Here is a 20469-nt window from a genome sequence, read left to right on the forward strand (position 1 = left end):
AAAGATATGTGTTCAATATTTTTAAAAGTGCCATCCGCTGGTACCAGTTCTTACCACATCGCTCCACTCCCAGGGCTAGAGCGAGGGGAAACTTTGCAATCTTAAACTGGTAGATACCATGTTTATCAACGATTCGCATTCTACATAAATATGCTTGACTTTTGTATGTAACATTTCTGTCGTACCGCGATAGACGGCGCTGTAACCGACAAATAAGGCTACTGAGTCCCAGGCTGGTATTATTTTGAGAAAACACGCACAGAACTGAAAAAAGTAAATCAGACGTGTTCAGTATTTATAAAGAAAGCTGGTTTGAAGTGTATCCTCTCACCCACGGCGTGCTTGTTTGTAAGAATTATTTCACAGTAAGTGCTGAAAAATGTCGCCACCCTCTTCGACACACTTACTTATTCGCAAATGGAATGATTCGACACAACTGAGAAATGTTTCCGACGTAATCCTCTGACATTTATTGGAGATACGCTGAATCATGTTACCGCGCGTTGTTGGCAGTTAATTATAAACTTCACATTTAAAGTCACCCTACAAACAAAAGTCAGGTGAAGTAAGATTTTGCGATCTTGCAGGGCAAGACACTAAACCGCCTCTTCCGATCCACCGACGATTGTACATGCGATCTAATACTTCCCGTGCTGCTACAGAACAGCGTGCTGTACAGTCATGATGCAGGAACTTCACTGCTTGTCTCAAGTCCAAGACAAGGCCTTCAAGCAATATTGGAAGACGTCTTCCAAGAATGTTCCATTTTATCACCATTTGAGGTTCCATCGGTAAAGAATGGACCAAAGAGTTTGTTGCCAATTATGCGACACTTGGCCAACGGCCTTGCCGCAGTGGTAACACCGGTTCCCGTCGGATCACCGAAGTTAAGCGCTGTCGGGCTGGGTTAGGACATGGATGGGTGACCACCCGGTCTGCCTAGCGCTGTTGGCAAGCGGGCAGCACTCAGCCCTTGTGAGGCAAACTGGGGAGCTACTTGATTGCGAAGTGGCGGCTCCGGTCTCGGAAACTGACATACGGCCGGGAGAGCGGTGTGCTGACCACATGCCCCTCCATATCCGAATCCAGTGACTCCAGTAGGCTGAGGATGACACGGCGGCCGGTCAGTACCGTTGGGCCTTCATGGCCTGGTCGGTCGGAGTTTAGTTTTTAGTTTTATTCCACACTTGACGATCTCATTCCTCGAACGCTGATGTGCAACTTGGTGCATCCAGTGTGTGTTTTCCACATTCGAATAATGCATATTGTGTCGATCAATGGTACCGTGGTTCGTGAAGATCGACTCGTCAGAGAATAATACTCGAGCAAAAGAATTGGGGTTTCTCTGTATTTGCTGGAGCGACCGCTGGCAAACTGTTACTCAGTTCTGAAAATCATTGGTATGAAGTTCCTGATGGACGGAAATGTAGAACTGATGTTATTTTCTACGTTTTAGAATTCGGTAAACAGTAAGTTGACTAACCCCCGATTCACGACTTAATTACCGAGCGCTAATGCAGGGGTTATGATGCACTGCAGCTAATATCACAGTTTCATTATTCTTTCCAGCAACTGTTCTTCCATGGTTCCTTCTTCGCTGTTGTACGGTTCCTTCAGCGGAAAACTGCCGAATAACACGACAAAAAGAAGCGCTTGATCGCACGCTGTTTGGAAAACGTCGAACATAAATGGTTACAGCGTTATCGACTCCTATCAAGTCAAATAATGACTGAATGAATGTTACAAAACAGCTGCATGGAGAACACTGCAAAACTCTGATTCGTTTGCCACACGCGTCTGTTTTTACGTTTTTGATTCAGTGAACTTTCCCGAGATAATACCATTTTGGAACTCAGTTTTGTTATTTGTCGATTTCAGCGCCCTTCATCGCACAACGATGAAAGTGTTACGTATAAATGTTGCAAATTTTTCGCGTAGAATCTGATTCTACGATAAAAATCGGATGTTCCTATTTAAGATTTTAAACTTTCCCCCGCCCCACCCCATGGGGGTGCGGCGTGGAGATCAACACTGGTATAACTGGAAAGCATTTTTAAAGATACTGAACATGTAGTTTTCCATTTTTTAAGCCTTTCGTAGTTTTTCAATTATTCTATTGTCTCAAGATAAAAAGCTCATACTGTATATTGTTTTGTAATAACTGGCTGGGGGAGCCGTTTCAGACAGTAGATAGAAGAAAAAGGCCCATCCGTTTGAGTAATGATATGTCTAGTAAAGCACGGTGACGTTCACCTGCTAGATGAGTTTAGTTTGCGTTCTGTATGCAGAACTTATGTCAGTTTGCCCGAACAGTTACGAGGTTCTCTGAGTTAGTACGTCGTGTGAGTAAGCTATTCCGCTACGCATGAGAGTAGACTCGACATCTTTGGAACCAATGACCAGTAACTTCAGGAATCGTTTATTTCACTTCTATTCCTGTCGAAGAGATCTGTTTCGAAAAACCCGACTGGCTCGTTTCTCTTCATTTATGTTCTCATGCCTTCTGAAATTCCTCCCTGAATATAAGAAGACATTTCATATTCTTATATTATAATAATATGAAAATTGTTTTAACCATAATGAGATAATTTTGTTTACAATAGCAAACTTTCGCATCCTATTTTTTCCTGTAGGTGTAAAAAGGTAGAAATCCTCAACTTGTTGTCAGCAACATTACATTCCACTTAAAATGACTACGTGTTTTAGACTTATTAGTCTTTAATGACCTGGGAACAGAATTCGTGAAACACTTATCTTCATATGGCCCATCTGCATAGAAGAATTCTTGTCAGTTCAGGCGACAGTGATAATGTTCCGTGCGTGAATATCTGTTAACAGGTGTAGAAATACGTGTCTGGACTCGAAGTGTTCTTTGCCTTATCCAGAGTAGAATGTAGAGTCTCCCCTTTCACTGCTTGTAACTGCGCCTCTCATATCCACTTCTCCAATGAAATGCCACTCATAGTGATTGAGTGTCTATTATGTTAACTTCAATGGAAGGTGACTGTTCCACAGAAAGCTTCTTGTTTTTCAGATACACAGAAATTAATGTTGTTCTTGTAGTAAACCTCTTTGTTGTTCAAATATTTCAGTTGGAAAACTCTTAACTATTTTTACTATTGTTACATTCGCTCATGCAGGACTATTAGCTGGGAATGTCTTCGGTTTTTCATGCACAGTATTCTGTCGCACCTGAAGATCGTAGTCAGATTTAATTTTCGTAAAAAATTATTTTGTATCGTCTTCTGCCCTCATTCCACCAGATTTAACGTCATTCACCGATGATGACGCGAGTTTTCAGAAACAATCCTCACATAAATTTCGCTGCTATGTATTAACTGCGGAGAACCACAATTTCTTCCCATGATAGAACTCCACTATAGATAGGTAGTAATTACACAACAGTTATGGATACCGTGACCAAAGAAATGTAGTATTCAACAATTATTCCTAGGTATTTTGCCAGAATTAGCTGCGCGTACGGAGACAGTCTCACAGACAATCGTGAATACTCCTCGTAACTTTGCATAAAATAGTTCAGATGAGTGGGTAAGATATTTCTGTAAATAGTTGCAGACCTGTTTCTTGTCCTGATCACCCTAAGCTAATTACGTGTATCGCGTGACTGAGTGCTGGTCTTTCCTTCTCTATTAGAGAAACAGGCTTGTATTATATGATTTTTCCTTTCGTGGGGTCCATCTCATCACTGACTCACTTTTCGGGAACCACCATGTAATATCTTTCGTTAAAAATAAGACGATATTGTTTATGATATTGTTTATTTTCACATTAGTCCCACTGGAGAAAAACCATACGAGAAGTGCAACAATACTGTTTCCATGACTTTGCATAGACTACGATTACCTAAATGTATTTTACACGGTGATTTAAAAATGGGGAAAAAGGCAAAAATATGAAAAAAACTTAGGAAACAGTACTACAACACTCTCTCATATATCTACTTTGTTTAGTATTTATTTGACACACACAAAGTCAATGTACAGGGTGATTCAAAAAGAATAACACAACTTTAGGAATTTAAAACTCTGCAACGACAAAAGGCAGAGCTAAGCACTATCTGTCGGCGAATTAAGGGAGCTAAAAAGTTTCATTTAGTTGTACATTTGTTCGCTTGAGGCGCTGTTGACTGGGCGTCAGCGTCAGTTGATGCTAAGATGGCGACCGCTCAACAGAAAGCTTTTTGTGTTATTGAGTACGGAAGAAGTGAATCGACGACAGTTGTTCAGCGTGCATTTCGAACGAAGTATGGTGTTAAACCTCCTGATAGGTGGTGTATTAAACGTTGGTATAAACAGTTTACAGAGAATGGGTGTTTGTGCAAAGGGAAAAGTTCTGGATGGCCGAGAACGAGTGATGAAAATGTAGCACGCATCCAGCAAGCATTTGTTCGCAGCCCAGGAAAATCGACTCACAGAGCTAGCAGAGAGCTGCAAATTCCACAATCAACCGTATGGAGAGTCCTACGAAAAAGGTTGGCACTTATCTGTCCATAACTATCTGAACGTCAACTACCCGAGGCGATAGATCGGCCGCCAGGCAGCCCGTGACAGAGCACTTCATCACTGGCCTCCAAGAAGCCCTGATCTTACCACCTGCGATTTTTTCTTATGGGGGTATGTTAAGGATATGGTGTTTTGGCCACCTCTCCCAGCCACCATTGATGATTTGAAACGAGAAATAACAGCAGCTATCCAAACTGTTATGCCTGATATGCTACAGAGAGTGTGGAACGAGTTGGAGTATCGGGTTGATATCGCTCGAGTGTCTGGAGGGGGCCATATTGAACATCTCTGAACTTGTTTTTGAGTGAAAAAAAACCTTTTTACATACTCTTTGTAATGATGTATAACAGAAGGTTATATTATGTTTCTTTCATTAAATACACATTTTTAAAGTTGTGGTATTCTTTTTGAATAACCCTGTATTTTGTCGGGAACAAGATTATAACTCCCGGTTGTCATTAAATTTTTATTGGTTTTTTGCAATTTTATACTCGTAGTAACACAGATTTCAAATTTCATCTGAAAAGTTATGCACGGTCTCAGACAGCTGTCGATCATTAGACATGCTGATGAAGCAAGTGGTTATAAGAATAATAGCATTTATTAATGTTGTATTCCCGACGGTCTGACTGTCTCTGACATCACCAAAGAAGTCTTAACGTCATCTTTTCTTGATGTGTGCCTCCTACGTCCTTTATTGAATGAATCATCTGTTTTCGAATATAAGAGCAATTAAAGTAAACAGATTCTCAGAGCAAAGTAATGTGGAATCTTCGGAATTGATTCATATTTCAGCTGTAAAAAGGCCTCTGCCTGATTGGTTTCACTGTATAATGGCGAGTGTTATCGACTTGTTCCATTATTGGTTCAGTGTGTTTTTTTACTGGACGTATCTTATTAGACATTTTAATACTTGGAGTTATTTTCCGTTTGCTCTTATTGCTTCTCGTAAATAGTAGAAACGGGTTAACTTACCGAAATTAATTCGTCTTACTAACTTCTCATTATAAAATTAATAGGGCAACTCTTCAAAAAAATCCTGAATGATTGTATCAACCAAATCGCGCCTGAACGACCTTCAGCGTCTCAGAATTTCTACGTGTTATCGAATATTAGCACATAATTAGTAAATGAAATTTAAAACTTACTGATATTCTACATGGAGCAGAAGCTACTAGTGACTACTAGATGAGATCACGATCCAAACTCTTCGAGAGTTGCTCTCACTTTACATGTGGCCGTGTATGACTTTTCAGACACGTATTGCACAAGAACAAGAGACAAGCGTCGGACACGGAAATCGCTACATCCACAGGGACTCATCTGACGTCAACCAAAATCAGGATCGCACATCGAACCAACAGTGTGAATGAACAAAGCTATTGATTCGAGAGTGTGCAGTAAGTTCTTCTCTCGAAGCTCTGTAGATAGCGATATCATTCCAGTGTTCGTCCTGCAACTGCTGGCGCTGATCGCTCAGTACATGGGGACGGCGGAGCAGGTGTAATCCGAGGAAAGCCCAAACACGTATAGTTGCTGAGAAGTGCCTCGATGGTTCAAATCGAAGAGCAATGTTGACATTCCGTAGAGAGTATTGTATAAAGATTTCACGTACAGCATATAATGACAACAGCAGGTGGGGTTGCAGAACCCACTTATGTATTAGCTGTCTCTGCACTCGTAAAGAACATGACAGCTACTGTGTCAACCCTGGCAATAATTTTGTCTCCTCTCCTGCCACACTCTATGCTATGTATCCTTGACCACACAACACTGCATGCAACAATGCGGCATTAGCACCGAAACTCATAACGGGCACCAGAAAATGTGACTGTGTCCTCTGACGGATTTCACTTCCGTCCTGGTGCAGATGATAAACACTGGTTGATGCCGTAGCGGACATAGTTGCCGTCCAAAACTGATGCGTGAATGTCTTGTATCGCGTTATCGAGCACTATAGTTTGCAGTCCACCAGTTACCCCTCTGAGTGAAGTCAAGTGATGCCTGAGGACAAGGAGACAAAAGAAAGGTATTTTGAAGAGGGTCCACAGGACCATTCAGAGCAATTTGTTCATGGCGTTCTCAACCCCGCTTTTATTATTCCTTGTTTTTGTTTTAGTCGTCACTCTCCTGACTGATTCGATGTCCTCCTCCATGTCTACCTTTTCGTTTGGTACTCTTTACATCACTGCAAATCTCTTGCACTTTGCGTCTTTAATGGTCTCTTGAAAAATTATCGACTTTGGACGTCTCCAATGTCAAAGTACACCCACCCACGCCACAAAGACACTCAGCCCATTCTACTGCACCTTCTGGTACACAGTTAATAATTACTTAATTCCGCGGTGCACATACTGATTAACATATCCTTTTCTCTCATAAATCTTTTCCATATTATACTTCTCCTCGCCATTTCTTTGTATTACTTCCTTTTTTCCAGTGTTAAATATTTTATTCGTCCGTGTTTCTTCTCTTCTGCTGGCTTGGAGCTTCCGTGGCGCCTGGAGATGACCCATCGAGCATCTACATACTCAACAGTGCATTGAGCCGCACGAGCTTTTCTCGGAAACGTTTCTTGGCGGGCCCAGATTACTTCTGTACACCGCTGCACATATTACGCTAAGAAAATGGTCGCCAAACTCGCTTTGACTCGCGAGACGTGGTTAAAAAGTCACTTCTTGTGTACTACGAATCAGTACTTTTCAGCGATTCAACTACTCTCAAAAAACTCTCAGACCCGATCAATGGATTGGAAAACGATCGCCACAGTCACTACACCGTCTCCAATAGGTTTCAACTCGGTCCGTTCACATTAAGTGACCACCACCTACCGTGCGATCTGGCGCGGTGGTCAGCGCACTGGACTCGCATTCGGGAGGACGACGGTTCAAACCCGCGTCCAGACAGCCTGATTTAGGTTTACCGTGATTTCCCTAAATCTCTTCGGGCAAATGCCGGGAATGGTTCCTTTGAAAGGGCACGGCCGACTTCCTTCCCCATCCCTCTCTGATCCACTGGGACCAATGACCTCGCTGTCTGGTACTTTCCCCCCCGAACGAACCAACCAACCTACCACCACCTATGTTCGACGCCAACGTGCAATAACCACTCACAGACGGCAGGTGGCAGCAATAGCAGTGGGTGTATAAAGCACGTCGTGAGGATGCGGAAAACAGTGCAGTCGTTGTCGTAATGCGGAAACGGTGCGCTTTATCTGACGTCTAAAAGGGCATGACCATTAGCTTTCGGGCCAAGGGTGGAGTGTTTCCGAAACGGCTAAGTTTGTGAACTGTTCGCGTGCCTCGTGGTTAAAGTACACCGTGCGTGGTAAAATTGGAGCTATCCGAAACCGGGGCCGAGGCAATGGTGGTTGCCACAGATGGCAGGGATGAAAGACGGTTGCAGAGATATCTATGGACGAATAGATGTGTAACTGTCGAGCAACTGACGGCCCAGATGAACAAAGGGGCAAGCAATAGTGTCTCACCAACGACCGTTCACCGAACGTCGCTGCAGCAAGCACCTGGTCCATGTACCTGTGATGACTGCTGTTCGTCGGCGACGAAGGCTGAAATTTTCACTCCGAAACCGCAATTTGACGTCCAGTGAGGGGCGACAGGTGGCCTTCTGAGGTGGCATACGGCCGTGAACGGCGTGAAACGTTTTAAAGCAAACACCCTGCAACTGTAGCCAGAAGGGTATAACCCGAAGACGGGAGCGCTGTGATCTAGGAAATGTTTTCGTGCCATTCCCTGGTTGATCTCGTAATTCTGAAAGGCACAGTGGATCAACATACAAATCCATGTATACTGGGGAACCGAGTCCGCCCCTGCATGCTGTTTGTTTTTCCTCGGCATGATGGCATCTACCAGCACGACAATGCAACGTGTCACACAGCTCTCAGTGTGGTTCGAAGAGCACCACGGTGAGTGCACCGCACTCCCCTGGCCACCAAACTCCCCGGTCTTAAACCCAGTCTAGAACCTGTGGGACCACCCCGACCAGGGTGTTCGCGTCACGGATCCTCAAACGAGAAAACTAGCGGAGTCGCCGTGGTTCCACATCCCTGTCGGTACAGTCCGGAACAACCCCATTGATTCTGGAAATGGCGCAAAATGTGGTTATTCAGGCTTTTGACAGGTGGTCACATTAATGTGGCTGGACAGAGCAGTATCTACTCCAAAAAACCAAAACTGGTTAGCAGTTTAAAGTAAAAAGTGAAAAGGGCACACACAAAAACACCACAAATTCAAACTGGAAATAATTAAAGTCTTTATACTCTAAGTAAAAAAAAAAAAAAAAAAGGACGGACCACATAGGAATCATCCGAATGGGACTGAAAGCGGTAAGTATGATGTACATGTGTAGACGAACAAATGATAACAATTTCAGAAAAATTGGATGATTTATTCAAGGGAACGAGCCTGACAAATTGAGCAAGTCACCAAAGGGTTCGTCCACCTCTGGCCCTTATGCAAGCACTTATTCGGCTTGGCATTCATTGACGTAGATCGTAATGTCCTTCTGAGGGATACAGTGCAAGATTGTGTCTAATTGGCACGTTACATTGTCAAAATCCGTAGCTGATTGGAGGGCTCTGCTCATATTGCTCCAAACGCTCTCAGTTCGGGAGAGATCCGGCGACTTTGGGGCCCAAGGTAGGATGTCACAAGCACGAAGACAGGCAGTAGGAAATCTTGTTTTAATCCTAGGACTCCTTGTCATGCCGGACAATAAAACGAACCATAGATGGCCACGACAGTAGTACGTCAACAGCCCACCAGCTACGTTGTTTCCCAGGCACCGGACCATAACAATCGTCCCATTGTTTGAGTCTCTGCTCTGTTTATCCAGGTTCCTTACAGCGTCACGTGGCCATAACGTCACCAGGGGGCGTTTGGTCCAGCGGTGAGCAGTGATCGTAATGTTTTGGCTCATCACTGTATGTTGTCACAACTGGTCGTGGAGCATTGCCTACAATGTAGACTGGAATAGACGCTGGCCCCCTGTCTTCAGCACTATTTTCTGCATGGACATTGTCCTGAGCGCATCACACTGGCGTTGTAGGAATGGCAACGGAACTCTCTTAGTGCTGATGTGATACATCGTGCCTTATTCAATGACTCGTCAACAGTTGTGAGAGCTGTAGTTACTGTAGACTTCGGTCCTTCGCACCATGATACCCTGAGTTGCTGCCTAATATTCTGCACCAGTTACCGTGCTCGATACTGAATTCGTAGACGATCATCATTAATGCCAAGACAGAATCTACTGCCATCGCTAAACCCAACTTTGCCTCTTTCATCGCTTGATTTCAGTCACTTTGTTACAGGATTGTCACGGCCTTGAACTGTGAGTGGTTGTCCAGGCGTAAATCGAGATGCTACTGTCGTTCACAAAAATGATGACCAGATGGGCTTTTTCTTTCGATCAAAGGCAACAACAATATCATACCGTTGAGACCTATGATTCAGTATTTTGGGAACTTCTGAACGAATATTCAGCCTTCTATTGGCCTAAAACACAACCCCGATGACGTACTATCAGTTGTACGAATTGTGCTCGTCGACTCCGTTCTGTCCACGTTAACTATCGCAGTACGATTTTCAAAGGCAAAGCAAACGGGCGATGTGGTGCAACAGCTTACAGACTAGATTCGCATTTAGTAGTTGCTCGATTCAATTCTGTACGTGTGCAAATTCAAGAGAAAATTCTGCAAAGTCAGTATTGCGTTAGTCCATCTCTGGCCCTTACGTCAGCAGTTGTGCGGCTTGGCATTGATTGAAAGAGTTGTTGAATGTCCTCCTGAAGGACATCGTGCCAGTTTCTGTCCAACTGGTGCGTTAGACAGTCATTATCCGTAGCTGGTTGGAGGGCTCTGCCCATAATGCTCCAAACGTTCTCAATTGGGGAGAGATTCTGCAACCTTTTTTGGGCAAGGTAGGATTTGACGAGGATGAAGAGAAGCAACAGAAACACCGGCCATGTGCGGGCGCGCATTATTTTGCTGAAATCTAAGCCCAAGATGGCTTGCCATGAAGGTCAACAAAATGGGCTATAGAATATCGCAGTCCTGTAAGGGTGCAGTGGATGACAAAGGGGTGTTGCTAGGAAATGAAAGACCACCCCAGACTATCATTTCTGGTTATCAGGCCGTATGGCGGGCGACAGTCAGATTGACATTCCAGCAGGACGTCTCCAGACATTGGGGCTCATTGGGAAGAGGGGCTCATCACTGAATACTCCAGTCATTAAGATTCAAGGCCGAATGTGCCCGGCACTACTGCAACCAGGATTTTTTAATGCATAGATGTCAATGGTAGTGGGCGCAAGTGGCGCTGTGGGTTCAGCCTCCTTTCTGTGAACCACCTGTTAATGGTCACTCTAGACAATGAAATACCATTTGCACGTCGGATCGAAGATGATGATCAATCCGGGGCTCTGAGTGTGTGTCTGACGATCGCTCGGCCTTCATGTTCTGTTGTCTCTCGAGGTCTACCGCTTCCTTCTCGACGTTGTGTTCCGTCATGATTCACGAATTCCTGCCAACATAGTCGAACAGTGGCATTGGCCCTTTTCAAATGTCGAGCTATTCGCCAAATATTTCAACCGGCTTCTCTGAGGCCAATTACACGTCCTGCCTCTAATGCTGACATCTGCTTCTGCGAAGCATAGTTAGCGTCAAATTGAGCACACAGAACGAAATTCACAAAGACTTTATGCCCTCTTATTGACATGTCCCCTGGTTACCATCCTTGCCAGCTGCGCGATGAAATTGCGCCGCCAAAGTTTACAGTTTTGCATTTTCTCGTCGATGGAGGTTGTTGTTGTTGTTGTGGTCTTCAGTCCTGAGACTGGTTTGATGCAGCTCTCCATGCTACTCTATCCTGTGCAAGCTTTTTCATCTCCCAGTACCTACTGCAACCTACATCCTTCTGAATCTGCTTAGTGTATTCATCTCTTGGTCTCCCTCTTCGATTTTTACCCTCCACGCTGCCCTCCAATACTAAATTGGTGATCCCTTGATGCCTCAGAACATGTACTACCAACCGATCCCTTCTTCTGGTCAGGTTGTGCCACAAATTTCTCCTCTCCCCAATCCTATTCAATACTTCCTCATTAGTTATGTGATCTACCCATCTAATCTTCAGCATTCTTCTGTAGCACCACATTTCGAAAGCTTCTATTCTCTTCTTGTCCAAACTATTTATCGTCCATGTTTCACTTCCATACATGGCTACACTCCATACGAATACTTTCAGAAATGACTTCCTGACACTTAAATCAATACTGGATGTTAACAAATTTCTCTTCTTCAGAAACGCTTTCCTTGCCATTGCCAGTCTACATTTTATATCCTCTCTACTTCGACCATCATCAGTTATTTTGCTCCCCAAATAGCAAAACTCCTTTACTACTTTAAGTGCCTCATTTCCTAATCTAATTCCCTCAGCATCACCCGACTTAATTAGACTACATTCCATTATCCTTGTTTTGCTTTTGTTGATGTTCATCTTATATCCTCCTTTCAAGACACTGTCCATTCCATTCAACTGCTCTTCCAAGTCCTTTGCTGTCTCTGACAGAATTACAATGTCATCGGCGAACCTCAAAGTTTTTATTTCTTCTCCATGAATTTTAATACCTACTCCGAATTTTTCTTTTGTTTCCTTTACTGCTTGCTCAATATACAGATTGAACAACATCGGGGAGAGGCTACAACCCTGTCTTACTCCCTTCCCAACCACTGCTTCCCTTTCATGTCCCTCGACTCTTATAACTGCCATCTGGTTTCTGTACAAATTGTAAATAGCCTTTCGCTCCCTGTATTTTACCCCTGCCACCTTTAGAATTTGAAAGAGAGTATTCCAATCAACATTGTCAAAAGCTTTCTCTAAGTCTACAAATGCTAGAAACGTAGGTTTGCCGTTCCTTAATCTTTCTTCTAAGATAAGTCGTAAGGTCAGTATTGCTTCACGTGTTCCAGTGTTTCTACGGAATCCAAACTGATCTTCCCCGAGGTTGGCTTCTACTAGTTTTTCCATTCGTCTGTAAAGAATTCGTGTTAGTATTTTGCAGCTGTGACTTATTAAGCTGATAGTTCGGTAATTTTCACATCTGTCAACACCTGCTTTCTTTGGGATTGGAATTATTATATTCTTCTTGAAGTCTGAGGGTATTTCGCCTGTTTCATACATCTTGCTCACCAGATGGTAGAGTTTTGTCAGGACTGGCTCTCCCACGGCCGTCAGTAGTTCCAATGGAATATTGTCTACTCCAGGGGCCTTGTTTCGACTCAGGTCTTTCAGTGCTCTGTCAAACTCTTCACGCAGTATCATATCTCCCATTTCATCTTCATCTACATCCTCTTCCATTTCCATAATATTGTCCTCAAGTACATCGCCCTTGTATAGACCCTCTATATACTCCTTCCACCTTTCTGCTTTCCCTTCTTTGCTTAGAACTGGGTTTCCATCTGAGCTCTTGATATTCATACAAGTCGTTCTCTTATCTCCAAAGGTCTCTTTAATTTTCCTGTAGGCGGTATGTATCTTACCCCTAGTGAGATAGGCCTCTACATCCTTACATTTGTCCTCTAGCCATCCCTGCTTAGCCATTTTGCACTTCCTGTCGATCTCATTTTTGAGACGTTTGTATTCCTTTTTGCCTGTTTCACTTACTGCATTTTTATATTTTCTCCTTTCATCAATTAAATTCAATATTTCTTCTGTTACCCAAGGATTTCTACTAGCCCTCGTCTTTTTACCTACTTGATCCTCTGCTGCCTTCACTACTTCATCCCTCAAAGCTACCCATTCTTCTTCTACTGTATTTATTTCCCCCATTCCTGTCAATTGCTCCCTTACGCTCTCCCTGAATCTCTGTACAACTTCTGGTTCTTTCAGTTTATCCAGGTCCCATCTCCTTAAATTCCCACCTTTTTGCAGTTTCTTCAGTTTTAATCTACAGGTCATAACCAATAGATTGTGGTCAGAGTCCACATCTGCCCCTGGAAATGTCTTACAATTTAAAACCTGGTTCCTAAATCTCTGTCTTACCATTATATAATCTATCTGATACCTTTTAGTATCTCCAGGGTTCTTCCATGTATACAACCTTCTTTCATGATTCTTAAACCAAGTGTTAGTTATGATTATGTTGTGCTCTGTGCAAAATTCGACCAGGCGGCTTCCTCTTTCATTTCTGTCTCCCAATCCATATTCACCTACTATGTTTCCTTCTCTCCCTTTTCCTACACTCGAATTCCAGTCACCCATGACTATTAAATTTTCGTCTCCCTTCACAATCTGAATAATTTCTTTTATTTCATCATACATTTCTTCAATTTCTTCGTCATCTGCAGAGCTAGTTGGCATATAAACTTGTACTACTGTAGTAGGCGTGGGCTTCGTATCTATCTTGGCCACAATAATGCGTTCACTATGCTGTTTGTAGTAGCTTACCCGCATTCCTATTTTCCTATTCATTATTAAACCTACTCCTGCATTACCCCTATTTGATTTTGTGTTTATAACCCTGTAGTCCCCTGGCCAGAAGTCTTGTTCCTCCTGCCACCGAACTTCACTAATTCCCACTATATCTAACTTCAACCTATCCATTTCCCTTTTTAAGTTTTCTAACCTACCTGCCCGATTAAGGGATCTGACATTCCACGCTCCGATCCGTAGAACGCCAGTTTTCTTTCTCCTGATAACGACATCCTCTTGAGTAGTCCCCGCCCGGAGATCCGAATGGGGGACTATTTTACCTCCGGAATATTTTACCCAAGAGGACGCCATCATCATGTAATCATACAGTAAAGCTGCATGCCCTCGGGAAAAATTACGGCTGTAGTTTCCCCTTGCTTTCAGCCGTTCGCAGTACCAGCACAGCAAGGCCGTTTTGGTTATTGTTACAAGGCCAGATCAGTCAATCATCCAGACTGTTGCCCTTGCAACTACTGAAAAGGCTGCTGCCCCTCTTCAGGAACCACACGTTTGTCTGGCCTCTCAACAGATACCCCTCCGTTGTGGTTGCACCTACGGTACGGCTATCTGTATCGCTGAGGCACGCAAGCCTCCCCACCAACGGCAAGGTCCATGGTTCATGGGGGGGGGGGGGGGGGGGGGATGGAGGTATAAGGTGTATTTAATCTGAGTCGTGCTGTTTGTAGCCAGTGCACATCCGTTCCTGTGAGGTCACTTGTGTCTTTTACATTTTCCTATTGCTCTGGTCAGTGGTCCTCATCTGGATGAGAGTCAATGCTTCCTATATGAGGGGTACATAAAGTTTTAATTATCAGCTCGAAGAAGAAAAAAAATTAACAAAAAGGAAATCAGACAACGATCACGAAACTTGGTGAAGGTGTCTGTCCTCAATGCACTCGTATTTATTCATCCTTCAATGCAAGACATTTTTCACAAAGATGAATGCCTTGGAGCAGACTGAGTTAGGCTGGTGCTAATATTTCGAGTCTCGGATTGTCCTGTCATACAGCCAGAGGCAGTATTCCAAGTCAGCCAGTACGAGAATGCACCATCTTTGAATTCCCGCCAATTTTTCCTCATGACGACAAACCTCCTTACATAGGAGATACACTAGCGCAACTGGACTAATGTTTATAATTTCCCGCAAAAATTTTGAATTTCCCGCCAAAATATGAATTTCTTATTCTTTTTATACGTAGGGAAATTGGCCTTGCAAAGGGGCAAGAGGAGGAGAAATCCCATGACTCATTTGTGACGTCAGGAAATGAGCATGCCGGGAAATGACGCCAGAACTCTCCCTACTCTACCATTACTGATCGTATAAAAGTCTACATTTTTAGCTGTTCAAAAAATGACCTACCTCGAATATCAACCTTTCGCTATTCTGGAAATGCATGCCACGCAATCCGATGAAAGACGAAGGAGTCGCTGGGTGCCACGACGGGAGAATACTCGGAGGAGAGACAGAAACTGATAGCCCAAGGAGGCAGCATGTGCGGCCGTGCACACAATGAGTCGTGGTGTTGTGGAGCGAAACAGTTCTTTGGACAGGTTCCCGCGACGCCCCGTCTTGGAAGCTTCCCGTAGCCTCCTCAGGATATTTCGGCAGTATGCTCCTGCGACACTTCGCCCCATACGAACATAATCTGTTGGCACCACCCCACGGCAGCCTAAAAAATATTCAGAATCATCTGGCTGATGGTTAGGTCCTCGCCTTTTTCGGAACTGGTGAATCGCGAAATTACCAATTTTTTCCTCAGTTCCTTTGTCTCGTCGTCAAAGTCACACTCCCAGTACCCGTCCGTGAAGATTAGACTGCTAAAGAAGTAGTAGGGATTGGCCTGACTCAGCTGGAATATTTCCGCTGCTGGCCTTTTGAACGGGTGCGAGCAGTCGCCGTATCCATCCATGGGTTTTTGCAGCGTTGTTTCCTTTCAAATGCAGGAAACGAAATACATACATTTTTATTCCAAAGGCTGCCTTTCCGGTGCAGCCACTTTCTTCTCTCGTTGGCTGTTCGTTTTAGACCCATGTACAGGGTGTTTCAAAAATGACCGGTATATTTGAAACGGCAATAAAAACTAAACGAGCAGCGATAGAAATACACCGTTTGTTGCAATATGCTTGGGACAACAGTACATTTTCGGGCAGACAAACTTTCGAAATTACAGTAGTTACAATTTTCAACAACAGATGGCGCTGCGGTCTGGGAAACTCTATAGTACGATATTTTCCACATATCCACCATGCGTAGCAATAATATGGCGTAGTCTCTGAATGAAATTACCCGAAACCTTTGACAACGTGTCTGGCGGAATGGCTTCACATGCAGATGAGATGTACTGCTTCAGCTGTTCAATTGTTTCTGGATTCTGGCGGTACACCTGGTCTTTCAAGTGTCCCCACAGAAAGAAGTCACAGGGGTTCGTGTCTGGCGAATAGGGAGGCCAATCCACGCCGCCTCCTGTATGTTTCGGATAGCCCAAAGCAATCACACGATCATCGAAATATTCATTCAGGAAATTAAAGACGTCGGCCGTGCGATGTGGCCGGGCACCATCTTGCATAAACCACGAGGTGTTCGCAGTGTCGTTTAAGGCAGTTTGTACCGCCACAAATTCACGAAGAATGTCCAGATAGCGTGATGCAGTAATCGTTTCGGATCTGAAAAATGGGCCAATGATTCCTTTGGAAGAAATGGCGGCCCAGACCAGTACTTTTTGAGGATGCAGGGACGATGGGACTGCAACATGGGGCTTTTCGATTCCCCATATGTGCCAGTTCTGTTTATTGACGAAGCCGTCCAGGTAAAAATAAGCTTCGTCAGTAAACCAAATGCTGCCCACATGCATATCGCCGTCATCAATCCTGTGCACTATACCGTTAGCGAATGTCTCTCGTGCAGCAATGGTAGCGGCGCTGAGGGGTTGCCGCATTTGAATTTTGTATGGATAGAGGTGTAAACTCTGGCGCATGAGACGATACGTGGACGTTGGCGTCATTTGGACCGCAGCTGCAACACGGCGAACGGAAACCCGAGGCCGCTGTTGGATCACCTGCTGCACTAGCTGCGCGTTGCCCACTGTGGTTGCCGTACGCGGTCGCCCTACCTTTCCAGCACGTTCATCCGTCACGTTCCCAGTCCGTAGAAATTTTTCAAACAGATCCTTTATTGTATCGCTTTTCGGTCCTTTGGTTACATTAAACCTCCGTTGAAAACTTCGTCTTGTTGCAACAACACTGTGTTCTAGGCGGTGGAATTCCAACACCAGAAAAATCCTCTGTTCTAAGCAATAAACCATGTTGTCTACAGCACACTTGCACGTTGTGAACAGCACACGATTACAGCAGAAAGACAACGTACAGAATGGCGCACCCACAGACTGCGTTGTCTTCTATATCTTTCACATCACTTGCAGCGCCATCTGTTGTTGAAAATTGTAACTACTGTAATTTCGAAAGTTTGTCCGCCTGAAAATGTACTGTTGTCCCAAGCATATTGCAACAAACGGTGTATTTCTATCGCTGCTCGTTTAGTTTTTATTGCCGTTTCAAATATACCGGTCATTTTTGAAACACCCTGTAATTGTCGCCCTATTCTCTTATCGATGTCCTCCAAGCACTTTATCCTAAGGCGTTGCCTACGTTTCTTTCGCAGCACTTTCCCTGCAAGAATATGAACGACGAAGTTGTTGTGTCTGACTTCATGTCTAATAAATTTTATTTTTCTGATTCCATTTCCTTCAATAATCTTTTCTCTTTGTTCACTTCCCTTACGACTAACAGGTTGTTTTCCTTTACGTCCAGCTCGTTCCTGTCATTTTCCGCCAGATCAACATTTCAGTAGCTTCAAGTCGATTGCTTTCCAGTTTACCCAGAGTCAAACGTTCATTTCAGTAGAGCAATGTACTCCATACAAATGATTTTCCAAAAGGTTTTTCTGACATCTATACTCATCTGTTTGCTGGTTAAAGTGTTTTCCTTAGTGATAAATACCTGTTTTCCCCAATGCAATCCTTTTCTTCACTTCATTAAGCATTTATTGTCCTCTGGGATTTTATTATCGAGATAACAAAATTGTTTGACTGATCTTTTCTGCCGACATCAGTTATTATACTTGTTTTAATTTCTCCCATATTTTTCCGTACTACCATTACTTTTGTATTCCGTTTGCTCACTTCTAATTTCCATAGTCTTAGAGTGACTGATCCCACTTTCAGCATTTTATTCATTTCTTTCTGAGTCTGCAACCACCATGATGTCATCAGCAAATACAATGTTTCCTTTCACCATTAGTTTTTATTACCTTTGCATGATATGAATAGCGTCCTCAATGAACACTTAAAGTAAATATGTAGGCAGTGGCCATCACTGTTTAACTCCTTTTGTAATACAGGCCTCTTCCTCTGCCTTGCTGATGTTTATTCTTGTAACTTATTTCTGATAAAGTTGATTAATCATTCTTCTTTCCTTCCAGTCAAATCCTAATTTTTTTCCGTAGTTCTAGGGAGTAGCTTCCACTTCAAATTATAAAAAGCTGTTTCTAAGTCAATGAAAATAAGATAAGTTCTTCTATTCATATCCATCCTTCTATCCAATAGCGTACATAACGCCAAAATCCCTTCTCTTGTTCCTCTACCTTCTCTAAACGCCTGTTGGTATTCTCCAGTATACTTACTTTTCTTTTTGCCCTGTTCTTAACTATAGTGGTCAAAATAAATATTGCATATTGCTTGATTGTCGGTACTGAACGTAATGGGAAAGAAAGCTGATTTTCATCTGTCAGATAAAATCATAAAAACCAGAGCAAAGCCAATTAATGCACTTCCATTTGATACAGAAACAAAACCTTACGAAAGATTTTGCTGCAGTTATACACTTTCTTCTCACTAAAATTTTGCATAGCACTGTTTATGAACCAATTGGCCCTAGTCGTAACTGGAGACACTTTCGAAAGCGGTTACACGTTTTGCTCGTCAAATTTTGCTCATCAAGCTGTCCAGATAAGCTTGTGGTATGTCCCGTCCCTTCACAGCGACCTGTGCTGCCCTGTAGGGTCTCTGATGGGACAGGAGGATTGCAAACCGCTCGCTTTAGCATGGTCCGTGCATTGTCAGTGCAGTGGGATCTGGAGAATGTGGACGCCATTCCGTCCGACTGATTCAATTCATCGCTAGGAAAGAGTTCGCAAGATTGTGACAATCGGGGAGTGCATTGTCGCCCATCAGCATGATTCCCTGGCCGAACGGTTCTAGGAGATTCAGTCTGGAACCGCGCGACCGCTACGGTCGCCGGTTCGAATCCTGCCTCGGGCATGGATGTGCCTTGATACAGGTGGCGGTCTGTAACACACTTCGTTGTCCTTGTTGCCTCCGTACACGAATATCAGCACTGCGTGGCTGGAGACTAATACGAGTCTCATCAGAAAAGCATATTGTTTCCCCTCTACTGTCTAATACACAAAGATTGGTTTCGTGCCCATGTGACAAAAGCCCCTCTTGGAACCGGGTTTCGAGGACAGGCCTTGAGAGGTCTTTGGGCACGTAATCTCTGCCCATGGGGCCTGTTTCGTATCGTTTTTGTTGATACCTGCACTCCTGTGGCTGTTTGGAACTACCGCCGAAGATGTGTAGAATTGTGTTGAGGATTTCTGCTTGCTGTTACAAGCAAATATCAGTTCTGTGCACCAGTTGTTTTTCTCCTGCGGCCACCTCTTGGATGGTCCTCAACTCATCTTGTCGCTAGAAACTTGTTCGAGATTATAGGGAGGTCACTTTGACTTGCAGCGACATTGGCTGGCACGTTCACCTGTCTCATTCCCTCTGATTGTGCATTATGGTTGTTCGAACCATACTGAAGCAACACGACTCTCTTAATGACATACAGCAAAAGTACTGTAACGTTTACAACTGACACGGTTGCCATGGACTGCACATATTGCCCCACACGGTAGAAACGTCGACTGCTTCCGCTAGAATTACATTACAAGCAAACCAAGCTATTGATATCATAACGTATTTATGGATCATAACGTTCAGTATTAAAATTTCGGCTATATATGCAACATTTATTTTGACCACTGTATATTTATGAGTATTTTGGGGGCCTATGATAACATTAATAGTGTTCTATAATTGGTGCAGTAAATTGCCTTTCCTGTTTTAGGTATGGTTCTGCGTTGTGTGGAATCTTCTGACATGATTTCTCTTTCGTAGCAGCTATTTATTATTCTGAATAACTTTTCTTTTGTGCTGTTATCTAAGCTTTTCAGCAATACTGAAGAAAAGTCGACACCGGTTGCTTTTTCTTCTTTGAGACACCGAAAGGGACGTTCAAAAAACTAATCATTGCACGATATTGCGCTTTGTCAGAAGGCTGCATCGTTCTGTTTTTCCTCCTCTGGCTGCGAGCTGTAGTAGTGTGGTGGGGAGATTTCAACGTCTGCCAGGATCACAGAC

The 20469-nt window shown here is 43.6% G+C and overlaps 1 pseudogene; it reads left to right on the forward strand.

The window, feature by feature from the left end:
• Nucleotides 1-836: 836 nt before the first annotated feature.
• LOC126485246 (5S ribosomal RNA) lies at nucleotides 837-954 on the forward strand (annotated as a pseudogene).
• Nucleotides 955-20469: the final 19515 nt, after the last annotated feature.

Source organism: Schistocerca serialis, chromosome 6 (genome assembly GCF_023864345.2).
Source record: "Schistocerca serialis cubense isolate TAMUIC-IGC-003099 chromosome 6, iqSchSeri2.2, whole genome shotgun sequence".
Classification (NCBI taxonomy): Eukaryota; Metazoa; Arthropoda; class Insecta; order Orthoptera; family Acrididae; genus Schistocerca; species Schistocerca serialis.